The 14933-nt window shown below is 42.5% G+C and overlaps 1 protein-coding gene across 2 annotated transcripts in view; it reads left to right on the forward strand.

Moving 5' to 3' along the window:
• Nucleotides 1-14933, forward strand: part of EIF2B3 (eukaryotic translation initiation factor 2B subunit gamma) — a 148132-nt gene that overhangs the window by 105280 nt on the left and 27919 nt on the right. The gene's annotated exons all lie outside the window — the stretch shown is intronic.

Consider the following 14933-nt stretch of genomic DNA (forward strand, 5'->3'; position numbering starts at 1 on the left):
TAGCAATCCTTTGTTATATTTCACCTCTGAGAGTTAACATATTCTACCCTGTGTTCTTTATGTAGGAAAGCTTCATGTTTTCTACAAAGTCACACTTAGGTTTTGTTAGTTGTTTACATGTTAACATTTTCCACTCAAATTCTTTGAGAATGGATATCTACCTGGATTTGTAAGTCATTCACTATATACTTGGTGAATGGGGGAAAGGAGATGTAGTGACAGGTAACAGAAGCAATTTAGTATTAATAATAATGAAAGAAGAGAGGTGGGTTTCCACAGTTGACTAAGCAGAAAAGCTATAAGGAGAGCTGCAGAGAGAAGAAAATCTGTACTCTCTTTGATGAGAAGTTAGTAACTATATACACTTTACAAGTTTTTTATCCACTTCTGAATGTAGTATGATAGATGAATGTTCCACAGAATCTGTTGAACATTTTAATTCAAAATATGTTGGATTCTATGTCCAGGGCCAAAGCAGAGCTTAGTCTGAGTATTGTGACTGCGATAACTCTTGATAACTGAGTGTTCCTCCCTCTTTTACAATGTCAGCTGGATTAAGCCTAAAGAAGCTGATCTCTTAGGAGATCTAGAAGCCCAGGTATTGGCCCAGCTCTTTGCTTGCCTTAGTAGGAGTTGCTCCTAGACCTGAGTCAGGGCCCTAGATTGGCACTGGCCCTATGAAGGCCTCAAGCAATATGCCAGTATGCCAATTTTGTGAGCCAAAGCCATGGGCAATATATACCAGGCAATATATACCAGGATTAGTCTTGATTTCCTTTTAGTACAGAACCTCCCCCGACCCCCCCACCCCCATTTATCTTTCTCTCTTTAAGAGACTTAAAGATTGGTCTCCTTAACAGGAAGAATTGAGGCTGATTACTTCCTTCTTGTCCAGAAGTATCCACGGTTAGTCACCCTCTTATAGTGTTAGAATCTGATATTGCCGTGTAGTGCTTATAGTCTTGGGGCTGGACCTTCAGAGCAGGAAGAGAGAGGAAAGAAAAAGATTTAATAGCACTGTCGTGTACCAGGCCCTATGCTGGGTGCTTTTCACATATATTCACTTCTTACAATAGTTCTCTCGTTAGGTATTATATTATAGAGGAAGAAAATGCTCAAAAGTCATTTGCTCAATGTCATACACCCACAGCCTCAACAAAATCCATCACTGTTTAATTGATTGCCAGCAACGTCCACCACAGATGTTGGATATCTCCATTGCTAACATGCTTATGCGCACATGCGCATGACTCACACTTGGAAGAATAACAGAGCAGTCACAACTTCCTTGCCTCAGCTATGTCGGGATGCAGAGAAATAAGGATAGGACCCACAAAGTGAAGTCAAGAGTTGGAGATAGGCAGCCATGGTAAGGTCAGAATCATGGTAATAATTAAAGCCACACACAAAATGAAGTTATGTTAGCTGGACATGATGGCATATACCTCTAGTCTCACCTACTCAGGAGGCTGAGGCAGGAGGAGCACTTGAGCCCATGAGGTTGATGCTACAGTGAGCTATATATGATGGCACCACTGCATTCCAGCCTGGTAGACAGAAAGAGACCCTGTCTCTAAAAAAAAGTTAAAAATTTAAAAAGATAAAAGTGTGGAATAGCTAGAAAGCCACGAGTAAGCACAAGACAGCAGAGTGGAGATAAGAAGCAAAGATGAGGGACCAGATAGTGCCGTGAGAGGTAGGCAGTAGTAGTGTTGGTTTCTTACTGTTCAGTTCGGGCATCCGTTAATTTGGCTGTACTTGGTTTCCTTACATGTCCTTAGATGTCCCAGAGATTTCATGATGTGTCCTTTACTTCAATAACAACAAAATTAAGCTAAGAGTGTGTGACTTACACACCTTCTCAACAGGGCTATTATTGGGTGACTGCATACTGATATCTGAAGATGCAGATGCTACCAAGAATAAATCAAGGTAGTCTCCTTTGAACTTCTTAGTTGCATTCATTTTTATCTCTGGGACTTCTAGAAATCATCAGCTGCTGGGGAAGGGACAAAGTTCTAGCAGCACAGCACATTGTATTGACTTATAAATAAAGAGTCCCCAGTTGAGCTAGCCTGTGCTATCTGAGGGCATCATGGGTCAGACTATGGTAGGAAAGATAACCTTTTTAAAGAGGACTTAAAAACTGGAAGAATGTATATAATTAAAGCACTCCCACAAAGAAGCATCATCATGGAACCAGAAAATCTAAAACCAGAGGGAAAGGTATGTTTGGTTTGATGAAGATTTAAGAATAATCTCCCTGTAAGTATAATGGTTAATTGATGTCCTTTCCATCTATCTTTGTTCTCTGGCAAATTCCTAAATATTTATTGAAACATCCCTAGATGTTATTCCTGTAGGAAGTGTTCTCTCAATTTTTTCCCCTTTTACCACCACTTAGATTGGATATCCTTACTGTGCTACTATAATAATATTCTGTGCTTATCTCCATCAGGCATAATTAACCATTCCCTCTTCTGATCTTGTATAATCTTTAATTATTACATGCGTCCCATTAAATTGTATTTACATGTCTGTCTTTTCCATCTTTTTGAAGTCCTTGAGGACAGACTTCATCCCCGATTCATCTTGTGACACACTAATAGATGCTCAGTAAATATAAAGGCAATCAAACTGTCAAGTGCATCTGAGGCCATGGATTTGCCTGTTTTGTTTCATTGTTGTAGTCCCACTGTCTAGAAGAGTGCCTGGCACATTTTGGGTGCTCTGTGAATAAATTGAATGAATAGAATGTTGATTGGCCAGGTGAGGTGGCTCACACCTGTAATCCCAGCACTCTGGGAGGCTGAGGTGGGTGAATCACTTGGGCCCAGGAGTTTGAAACCAGCCTGGACAACAAAGTGAGACCCCATCTCTACAGAAAATAGGAAATAGAAAAATTAGTCAGGTGTGGTGGCATGTGCCTATAGTTGAGCTACTCTGGAAGCTGTGAGGTGGGAGGATCACTTGAGCCTAGGAGAGAATTTGAGGCTGTGATCACGCCACTGCACTTAAGCCTGGGTAACAGAGCAAAACGCTGTCTCAAAAAAAAAAAAAAGTTTATTGATTTGACCTCTCCAGCCAGTAGGAGTAGGATCTGAACATGTTTTTCTTTCTCAAGTCCTATACACCAGCATTGAAATTTTATTCTTATGGAAGACGCCAGTATTTTGTCAAGAAGGAAAAAAGGGTATCACAGAACCGTATACCAAATATCTAGCTTTTAAATCAGGACCCTTTAATCTAAGATAATTTCCTGTTTACTTTCCAGCATATATCTGCTTTCTTTGAAGGGAAAAAAAAAAAAAAAAAACTGAGAACAAAGCATAGGGTTAACTCAGCAATTGCCTTTTCTTCCCAATTGTAGCTCCACTGAGAGAAGAGGCAAGAAAACCCAAGTTTTTAGTCCTCTGCTTGGCTGACTTGAGTTCCAGGCCTTATAAAAGTAGGTTTTCTGTTCTCCCTCCTTCCTACTTCTTTGAAGGACTGAGTTGAAGTGAGACATTTGGGCGATTGTTAGTCTCTTTTGATTTGCTTACAAAGACAGAAAAGCCAGAATGCAAAAGTAGCCAAACTTTTTCTTTTGCCATGGACATCACTTTTAGGCATCTGGAAGCTTGTGGTCACAAGGAGGGCCTGATCTCAGATCAAGGCAAAATAATAAAAGTATCAGGTTTGACTAGAACTGATAATCATGTGTTTTTTCAAGTATTGGAATTTTTTTTTTTTCTTTTTTTTTTTTTTTTGAGACAGAGCCTCACTCTGTCACCAGGCTGGAGTGCAGTGGCGCAATCTCGGCTCACTGCAACCTCCGCCTCCCAGGTTCAAGTGATTCTCCTGCCTCAGCCTCCCAAGTATGTGGGACTACAGGCATGTACTGCCATGCCCAGCTAATTTTTGTATTTTTAGTAGAGACGGGGTTTCATTATTTTGGCCAGACTGGTCTCAATCTCCTGACCTTGCAATCCACCTGCCTTGGCCTCCCAAAGTGCTGGGATTACAGATATGAGCCACCGCGCCCAGCCAAGTGTTGGATTTTTAATGCTAGCAATATGAGTAATAGAGAAACATATTTAGAATTCATTACATTTCAAATTAGGAAAGCTTTACTTTTTTTTTTTTTGAGACAGGATCTTGCTCTTTCACCAGGCTGGAGTGGAGTGCAGTGGTATGATAATAGCTCACTGCAGCCTCCAACTCCAGGGCTTAAGTGATCCTCCCTCCTCAGCCTCCCGAGTAGCTGGAACTACAGGCACTCACCACCATGACTGGCTAATTTTCTTATTTTTTATAGAGATGGGATCTCAATATGTTGCCCAGGCTGGTCTCAAACTCCTGGGCTCAAGAGATCCACCCAGGCCTCCCAAAGAGCTGGGATTACAGGTGTGAGCTATCAGGCCCAGCCAAGAAAGCTCTACTTTCTGTATCCAAAAATCTGTGTGTTTATGGGTAAAGAGACAGCAAGCAGAGAATTCTAAATCCTGTGGAAAGTGCTTTGGTTGAAGTAAGCACAAGATGCTAGTTTATATGGTATAGTAAAGAACCATGGACTTTAGGATAGATGTGGAGTGACTTTCCGTTCTATCAATTATAAAAGTTGTATTAGGCAAGATAGTTAACCTGTCTAAGCCTTGATTTCCTTCTTTATAAAATAGGGGCCAAGTGTAGTGGCTCACGCCTGTAATCCCAGCATTTTGGGAGGCTGAAGTGGGAGGATGGGCTGAACTCAGGAGTTCCAGACCAGCCTAGGCAACATAGCAAGATGCCATCTCTACAAAAATTAAAAAAAAAAAAAAAAAAAGAGAGAATAGTAATACCTATCATAAGGATTGCTATAAGAACTTGAAATGATCTGTATTATTTTCTTAGCATAGTACCTCGCACATGATCAAAAAAACAGTACATATAACTGTCTTTACTGTGAGAACATAGAAGCCTACAAATGTTATAAAAGTCTTCCAAGCAGAGATCATATTTGAGAAGGGTGTTATGACTTGATAAATTTTCACAAAGTGAACATACCTTATAAGTACTATATTCAGGTTAAGAAATAGAACATTGTCAGAATTCCAGAAATTCCCCTCATTCTATCCCCCGACCTCCCCTATATACACAAAAGTAATCACTATCCTGAGCATTAAATAAGTGTAAGGAGATGGGATCAGATTTGTACTTTTTTTTTTTTTTTTTTTTTTTTTGAGACAGAGTTTCACTCTTTTTGCCCAGGCTGGAGTGCAATGGCGCGATCTCAGCTCACCGCAACCTCCGCCTCCCAAGTTCAAGCGATTCTCCTGCCTCAACCTCCCGAGTAGCTGGGATTACAGGCATGTGCCATCACACCCGGCTAATTTTGTATTTTTAGTAGAGACGGGGTTTCTCCATGTTGGTCAGGCTAGTCTTGAACTCCTGACCTCAGGTGATCCACCTGCCTCAGCCTCCCAAAGTGCTGGGATTACAGGCGTGAGCCACTGTGCCCGGCTCAGATTTGTACTTTAGAAAAGTCACTGTGTCCACAAAATAGAGGGTGGATTGAAGGAAGAAGAGACCTAATCAGATTGTACTTCAGAAGTATCCTGTCAGCTGGGTGTGGTGGCTTATGCCTGTATTCCCAGCACTTTGGGAGGCTGAAGTGAGGAGGATTACTTGGAGGTAGGCAGGAAGATCGCTTGAACCTAGGAGTTCAGGCTGGGCAACATAGGGAGACCTCATTGCTGCAAAAAATTTAAAAATAAAAAAATTAGCATGGTGGCACATGCCTGGAGTCCCAGCTACTTAGGAGGCTGAGGTGGGAGGATCGCTTGAGCCCAGGAGGTGAAAGCTGCAGTGAGCCATGATCACACCATGCACTCCAGCAGCCTGGGTGACAGAATGAGACCATCTTAAAAAAAAAAAAAAAAAGTCTCTCTTTTTCTGTCTACCATATGAAGGATAGATTTTGTGGATAAGACTAGAGGGAGAGAGACCAATTAAAAGTGTTTTAAGGCTGGGCGCGGTGGCTCAAGCCTGTGATCTCAGCACTTTGGGAGGCCGAGACGGGTGGATCACGAGGTCAGGAGATCGAGACCATCCTGGCTAACACGGTGAAACCCCGTCTCTACTTAAAAAAAATACAAAAAGCTAGACAGGCAAGGTGGCGGGAGCCTGTAGCCCAGGAGGCGGAGCTTGCAGTGAGCTGAGATCCGGCCACTGCACTCCAGCCAGGGCGACAGAGCAAGACTCCGTCTCAAAAAAAAAAAAAAAAAAAAAGTGTGTTTAAGAATCCAGGCAAATGATGACAGTAGTCTGGACCAGTTAGTGAAAGTAAAGATGAACAGAAGTTGAAAGTTTTGACACAGATTTAGGGGATAGGATCAGCAGTGCTTGGTGATTGATTATATGTGAGGGGTGGAAGAAGGAGAAGTCAGGCTGTTTTGCAAAAGGGCCATTTATCACAAAGCAAACCCCAAATGCAGAAGGAGCTGAGAAACCAAAGGCAGACAAATCTAGTTTGTCAGTTTTAGATGATTTATCAGGGCAACTTATAGACAGAATCGTGGTCTTGGATGGGTGCAAGACAGGTAGATCTCCACACTGCAACCCCCCAGACCCAGAGCCTATACCTTGGGGAAAAAAACATATATGCTTTGGAAGGAATTTTCAAAAATCAAAGCAGTTTGTGACCTTAAGGCATTTAGCAAACCTGATATCTAACCTGCCTAATTTAGACCAAATGTCTTTGTTTTACCAATTATCTTTTAACATTTTTTATTTCCCAAAGATTACTAAAGTTACATGAACTAAAAGGCATTACAGTTTTATTTTTCTTTCAAAATATTTAATTTAAGCACTTATTTTTCTTTATGCCAATTAATTAGAGCTCTTTTACATAAATATCACACACATAACACATATATAAACTACACAGACAGAAGATCTGGTAGTTGTAAGATTTTTCATTTGCCAGTTTCTTAATTGGATTACTGGCCGCATGGTAGAGCCCTTCAAGAAACAGGGCTAGGAAAACATGCGGTTTCTAGGGCCTAATAAGCAGGCACAGCTGGAAGACAAAAACAGACCCCCAAAAATTAAGGGTCCCATTTTTATACCAGATCCTGGATCCCAAAAAGAGGGAATCAGCCCAGCTCCCGTGGAAGTCTTATCTCTCAGTGGGGAGTGGGGACATTTCCATGACTTCTAGGTGGCCAAGAGCATGCTTCTCTGATGTAAACGTGCAAAGAGCCACATATTCCCTAATAACTGCCATTAGCCTTTGTTAAAAGTATATTCAGCCTTAGATTTTCAGAGGAATCTATCCACCACCCATTCCTGGGGTTTCATGAGGAAAACAGAGTTTTTTCCCAGAATGGGGTCTGTGACACCTGCTCTGTTTTTGCAAGGAGTCCCAGTCTGTTAGAGCTTGAATATCCACTTTTAATTAAGCTGACTGGCCAGGTGCAGTGGCTCACACCTGTAATCCCAGCACTTTGGGAGACCAAGACAGGTAGATCACTGGAGGTCAGGAGTGAGACCAGCCTGGGCAACATGGTGAAACCCCATCTCTACTAAAAATATAAAAATTATCCAGGCGTAGTGGCATGTGCCTGTAATCCCAGCTACTCAGAAGGCTGAGGCAGGAGAATCACTGGAACAGAGCAAGACTCCATTTCAAAAAAAAAAGATAAAAAATAATAAAAATAAAAGCACTATGGTTAAAAGTCAGCTTAATTTCTTTTCTTTTTTTTTTTTTTTTTTTTTTTTTTTTAAGATGGAGCCTCACTCTGTCACCCAGGCTGGAGTACAGTGACACAATCTCAGCTCACTGCAACCTCCATCTCCCAGGTTCCAGCAATTCTACTGCCTCAGCTTGAGTAGCAGGGATTACGGGCATGTGCCACCACATCCGGCTAGTGTTTTGTATTTTTAGTAGAGATGCCATTTCACCATGTTGACCAGGCTGGTCTTGAACTTCTGACCTCAAGTGATCCACCCGCTTTGGCCTCCCAGAGTGCTGGGATTACAGGCGTGAGCCGCCATTCCCAGCTATAAGACTCTTTTAAAAAGCCCTTTTAAATTTCTTATTACCTGACTCTAGCCAGGCCACACTGACAATAGTTCTGGCTTTTGAACTTGACCAAAGGTAACTTCACAGGTGCTTAGGGAAAGGAGAATTCAAGATGGTTCGTGGAGGGGAAGATAATCAACTAATGGTAAAGGTCACGCACATGTCAAACCAGAAAGGACTCATTCCCTAAGCCAGGAATTGAACCCAGGGCATCACTGTGAAAAGTCAAAGCCTTAGCTGCTGAGGTACAGCACTAGGAGTTTCTATTGCTCTTCCCGCTCTTCCTAGAAAGAGCCTAGAGTGGTTAATTTTGTGCTTGCTAAGGCTTTTAACTACTCAAGATAATTTTCAGAGGTAGCTATGACATGAATCCCAGAATTCCTATTCCCTGGAAGGAAGAAACCAAGAGAAAATATGGCCACATGGTTACAAGGTCAAGTTCCCAAGGACATAGAACAAAATGGAGACCTCACGCAGTTTTTTTGTTTGTTTCAAGGACCTGCAGCAAAGTTTATTACTGACCGGCTTGCTGGGCCATCTTGAGCAGTTTATGGGGTCCTAAGCCCCTGTTCTATACTCAGGTACCCCTCTTCATGACAGAACAACACAGACAAATCCAGAGCACAAAATACATTAGATTTGTTATGACTTAATACTAGCCACAGAATTCTTTTTCTCATTAATCAAAACTTTACAGAGGAGATAAACAGTGATTTTTACCATTCATTCAGCCAATTTGCACAGAGAGAGAGAGAGGCCAGAAGTCTCACTGGTAAGAAATTTTTACCCCTTTGCCAGCATGTCCTGTTTCTGGGTTCCCCTTCCCTAAGCAGCCCTGGCGACCCTGCTTGCCACACCATCGCTCCGGGGGCCAAGCTGCATCACAAAGGAAAATCATGGAACCACAGGCAAATTCCTCTCAATTTTGCAAGTTGCCGCCCAAACGGCTGCATGGTGGACCTGAATTCTAGTATTTTCCATTCTGGACATAGCGAAACACATGTGACAAAACATAGACATTAGCCACCATATGGATGCTTAGCACCCAATATTGAAATGGCAAGGCCCAAACTTGCCCCCGGTTGGGCCCTGTCATCTTTATCCATTTTTAACCAAGAGGGACTTTATTGAGGGGAGGGCCTCTCACCCAATCCCATCCTTTACTCAGGTAAAATGTACCCCCATTACGTATCCAAAGTCAGCCAACTGGTGCTGCAGTCTGTTTCCTTTGGATCATATAGTAACTAAGCTAAAAGATTAGCAAATCTAATTTTGTAATCAATTAATCATTTAGGTGCCTCTTTTTTTTTTTTTTTTTTTTTTTTCTGGAGACAGTCTGGCTCTGTCACCCAGGCTGGAGTGAGTACAGTAGTGCAATCTCAGCTCACTGCAACCTCTGCCTCCCGAATTCAAGCATGCCTCAGCCTCCCGAGTAGCTGGGATTACAGGCCTGTGCCATCATGCCTGGCTACTTTTTGTACTTTTAGTAGAGATGGGGTTTCACCATGTTTACCAGGCTGGTCTTGAACTCCTGACCTCAAGTGATCCACCTGCCTTGGCCTCCCAAAGTGCTGGGATTACAGATGTGAGCCACCGTGCCCATCCTTCGTAAAGTCTTTAAATAAAAATATTGAAATATTTTTAGAAGTGTCTGCATATCAATAAGCATCACTAGATAAGTCTCGATGCACTTCAGTGCATTGTTCATTTGGAACGTTCTACTGTAAGTTATCTTTTGTAAGATTTTGCCATTTCTGTAAGACTTCACCGCTGGAAGGAATCCAGTTTTCCAGAAATTAAGGATCCCATTTTTACCTAAAATATTCGCTTTGCTCTCAGGTTCCCTTGATGAATTTAGCCAATGATTTTTCCTACCTAAGCACACAAGAAAAATGAAACAAAAGGGTAGAACAAAAACATCCCTGTGAATTTTTAAGAGCCAAATTTTACAACCCCTACAATATTACCATTTACAACCAGTTTCTTTCTGACCCAGTCAGATGTAAGAAGCCTCTAACTGGATCCAAGCCAGCTAATTACTGGATCAAATCCAATCCTGGACCCAGTTTGGATCAAGAAATTTGCTCAAAGAAACTTGGATAGCTCAAAACACAAATCCTTGGAGCTCTGAAATCTGAGAGAGAGAGCTTACCCACAATCCCCAGTCACTCTGAGAGATCAATGGACATAAGTGGATCCTTGCAGGTACCTTGCTTGTTCCCTCAGCTCCTGGGGGTTATTAAAGCTCTACTTCAGATCCCACTTCTGACACCGTCTGTTAAAAGAAAAACTCAAGTCAAATTAAGTTTAAAGGGGTTTATTTGATCTATTAATGATTCATGAATCAGGAAGCCCCCAGAATCACAGCAAATTCAGAAAGACTCCAAGGATGCCTCATGGTCAGAGGCATTTGACAATTTTTAGACAAAAAAATGAAGTGGCGTACAGAAATCAGAAGTGAGATACAGAAACAACTGGATTGGTTACAGCTCAGCATTTGCCTTATTTGAACACAGTTTGAACACTCAGCAGTGCATGAGTGGTTGAAGTATGGCTGCTGGGATTGGCCAATTCTCAGCTGTTGGTACAGGCACATACTCCTAAATTAGGTTTTCAGTCTCGTCTACCTGTTAAGTTAGGATGCAGTTTGTCCACAAGCACTCAAATATAGAAGTACAAAGTCCTTCTCAGGCCATATTTAGTTTGCTTTAACATTCATAATCCCACTACTGTGAGATAACTATTGTGAACATTTTAGTGTGTTTCCATTGTTTTATTTTCATATATATAGTGAGAATACATGCTTGAAGTCACACTTTAAAAATAATCTGGATCAGGTGCAGTGGCTCACGCCTGTAATCCCATCACTTTGGGAGGCTGAAGCAGGTCGAATCATGAGGTCAGGAGTTCGAGACCAGCCTGGCCAACATGGTGAAACCCCATCACTACTAAAAATACAAAAAATCAGCCCAGTGTGGTGGCAGGTGCCTGTAATCCCAGCTACTCAGGAGGCTGAGACAGGAGAATCGCTTGAACCCAGGAGGCGGAGGTTGCAGTGGGCCGAGACCACGCCACTGCACTCTAGTGAGACTCCGTCTAAAAAAATAATTTGCTTTTTTCATTGAGTATTATAAGCATTTTTTTTTTCTATCATTAAAAAATTCTTGGCTGAGCGCAGTGGCTCATGCCTGTAATCCCAGCACTTTGGGAGTCCGAGGTGGGCGGATCACGAGGTCAGGAGTTTGAGACCAGCCTGACCAACCTGGTGAAACCCCATCTCTACTAAAAATACAAAAAAAAAAAAATTAGCCAAGCGTGGTGTCAGGTGCCTGTAATCCCAGCTACTCAGGAGACTGAAGCAGGAGAATCACTTGAACCCGGGAGGCAGAGGTTGCAGTGAGCCAAGATCATGCCATTGCACTCCAAGCAAGACTCCGTCTAAAAAAAAAAAAAAAAAAAAAAATTCTTTACAGTCACAGTTTTGCCTATATGACATTCTGTTATACAGGTAATTTGATCTTTCATTGTTGAATATTTTATTTTTCTCCATTTTTATAAATAACAGGGGAGTACGTTTTTTTGAAAGATTTTTGTTTATAATCTGATGATTTCATCTATTCAGCAAATATTTACTGAGTAATGTATTTTTCTTAGGATAGACTTGGGTGAAATTATATGAATATTTTAAAGTCTTTTGCTATAGTGTTGCCAATTATGTTTCAGAGATTTTATCACTTTATACTTCAACTCCCATTATGTGACAGTAACTGTTCTCAAAGCACTCTTATCAGTAATGAAAATTGTTTTAAATCAGTTAATTTAGCTGGAGGAGAAGCTGCATCTTATTTTAGTTTTTTACTTTGAAAATATTTTATGTGTTTTTTGAACATTTATATCTGTTTATTAAGAATATTCTTTGCCCTATTCATAGCAATTATTTTGTCTTTTTATTTGGTGGGATTGTTTGTTTATGGCTAGTAGTCAAGTCTATTGTTCTCCTTTGTGATTGCTTGAGAAGAGCTTATGATTTCATAAGATAAGACAGGTGTTTCTAGGAAGGCTGTGTATCAGGGAAAGGAGAAAGTAAGGTTGACCCAGGGCACTGTATCCAGCTCATGGCCTTTAGGCCCAGGATGTTCACAATGGTTCACTGTAGCTTTGTAACATTTCTTGGCACAGCTCTGAGCTGCCTCCACTTTAGGAAGCAGGAAGAGTAATTGTTTCCTTCATTATGCTTCTAAGCCAACTGCATTATGGGGATTGACCTAATGTTGAGCTTCAGCAGAGGTGGGTGGGACTTGGCAGGGCTGTTTCATAGCCTCTCTTCAAATCACAGATCCTCTCAAATGGCTCTGCCTGATGGGGCCACGTGCCAAGGCTTGTCTGCTTGCCTCTTGCAGTGACAGTTCTTTTTGGTCCATAATGTAAATATCATGGCCCTGAAATTCCCCAGCTGTCCGTGCTTTGTCATTTCTTCAAAGGGAACTGACTTGTTTTCCAATGGAAGAGGAACATTTGCTGCCGACACTAGTTTGAAGCATTAAAAGGGGAGAAAAAGAGCTAAGAGTGAGTGTTGTTTCATTCTTTGCATTCACATGGAAATTTTTAAATCTCCATCAAAGGATCAGGAGAAAAATCACATTGAAATTCAACATAAGAGCTCACAGCTTAACACAGAATTTTTCAAAGATATTTGACTTGATCCTTTAAAAATTACAAAAACCATGAACTGTGTAGCACCAGGGTTCATAATTTTCCTTATCCTCCTCAGCCTCTGCCTCTGTCTTGCCTTCCTACCTACACTCCATCTGTGTGGTCCTGTGTCAGCATGCAGAGCTTCTTTGAATGGGGGCTGGGAGAGGTGGTGGGAAGTATTCAGCAAGTCAGGCTTATAGAGCTGCCCATACTTTAACCCCTCTCTCAGGCCTCGATATCTCATCTCTCAGAATATTGTAACTGGTCTCCCTTTCTTCAGTTTCCTTATTCCAGGCTTTCTTCCACACTGTTACCAGAATTACCTTACTAAGAGATAAAACTGATCAGGTCACTTTCTTGCTTAAAAACTACCACTGTCGGCTGGGCGCGGTGGCTCAAGCCTGTAATCCCAGCACTTTGGGAGGCCGAGACGGGCGGATCACAAGGTCAGGAGATCGAGACTATCCTGGCTAACACGGTGAAACCCCATCTCTACCAAAAATACAAAAAACTAGCCGGGCGAGGTGGCAGGCACCTGTAGTCCCAGCTCCTCGGGAGGCTGAGGCAGGAGAATGGCGTGAACCCGAAAGGCGGAGCTTGCAGTGAGCTGAGATCCAGCCACTACACTCCAGCCTGGGCGACTGTCTCAAAAAAAAAAAAAAAAAAAAAAAAAAAACTACCACTGGCAGCCGGGTGCTGTGGCTCACACCTGTAATCCCAGCACTTTGGGAGTCCAAGGTGGGAGGATTGCTTGAGTCCAGGAGTTCAAGACCAGCCTGGGCAACACAGTGAGACTTTGCCTCTACAAATAATAAAAAAATTAGCTTGGCATGGTGGCACGTGCCTGTGGTCCCAGCTAATTGGGAGGCCAAGGCAGGAGGATCACTTGAGCCCAGGTAGTCAAGACTGCAGTGAGTTGTGATTGCACCACTGCACTCCAGCCTGGGCAGCAGAGCGAGACCCTGTCTAAAAAGAAAAAATTACCACTGGCTTTTCAGTCCAGACTTTCTAGACTGCCACTGTAACTCCCCAGTGGGTTCATCTTACCTGCTGCCAAGATAGAGACGATTTATCAAGCTGGGACAATTGCAATAAAGAGTTTAATACACATAGTGGCAGCTAAATGGGAAACCAGAATTTTATTATTACTCAAATCAGCCTCCCCCAAAATTCTGAGGCTAGGGCTTTTCAAGGATAGTTTGGTAGGCAGGGTAGGGAATGGGTGCTGCTGATTGGTTGGGGATGCAATCACAGGGGTGTGGAAGACAGTCCTCCGCTGAGTCCAGTTCTGGGTGGGGGCCACAGAGGGGTCACTGGTCCCAGTGGAGTCATCCAGTCATCAGAAATGCAAAAGTCAGAAAAGACATCTTAAAAAGCCAATCTTAGGTTCCACAATAGTGATGTTATTTACAGGAGTAACTGGGGAAGTTGCAAATCTTGTGACCTTTGCAACAATGACTGGTAATCATGAGAATTCAGGCCCCTCTTGTAATCCTAAACTTGTGCCCTTTTATTAGTTTTATAAAGGTGGTTTCATTTTGAGAAGGGCTATTATTTAAACTATAAACTGTAATAAATTTCTTGCCAGGCATGGTGGCTCACACCTGTAATCCCAGCACTTTGAGAGGCCAGAGCAGGCGGATCACCTGAGGTCAGGAGTTCAAGACCAGCATGGTCAACATGGCGAGACACCATCTGTACTAAAAATACAAAAATTAGCCAGGCATGGTGGCCGGCACCTGTAATCCCAGTTACTTGGGTGGCTGAGGCAGGAGAATCAGTTGAACTGGGAGGTGGAGGTTGCAGTAAGCCAAGATCGCACCACTACATTCCAGCCTGGGCCACGGAGCGAGACTGCATCTCAAAAAAAAAAACGTAGGGCACAGTGGCTCATGCCTGTAATCCGAGCACTTCAAGAGGCTGAAGCAGGCGGATCACTTGAGGCCAGGAGTTAAAGACCAGCCTGGCCAACATGGCAAAACCCCATCTCTACCAAAAAATACAAAAATATTAGCCAGGCATTGTGGCATGTGCCTGTAGTCCCAGCTACTTGGGAGACTGGAGCACAAGAACCACTTAAACCCAGGAGGCAGAGGTTGCGGTGAGCTGAGATCATGCCACTGCACTCCAGCGTGGGCAATAGAGCAAGACTGTCTCAAAAAAAAAAAAAAAAAATTAGCTGGGCATAGTGGCT

Source organism: Chlorocebus sabaeus, chromosome 20 (assembly GCF_047675955.1).
Source record: "Chlorocebus sabaeus isolate Y175 chromosome 20, mChlSab1.0.hap1, whole genome shotgun sequence".
Classification (NCBI taxonomy): Eukaryota; Metazoa; Chordata; class Mammalia; order Primates; family Cercopithecidae; genus Chlorocebus; species Chlorocebus sabaeus.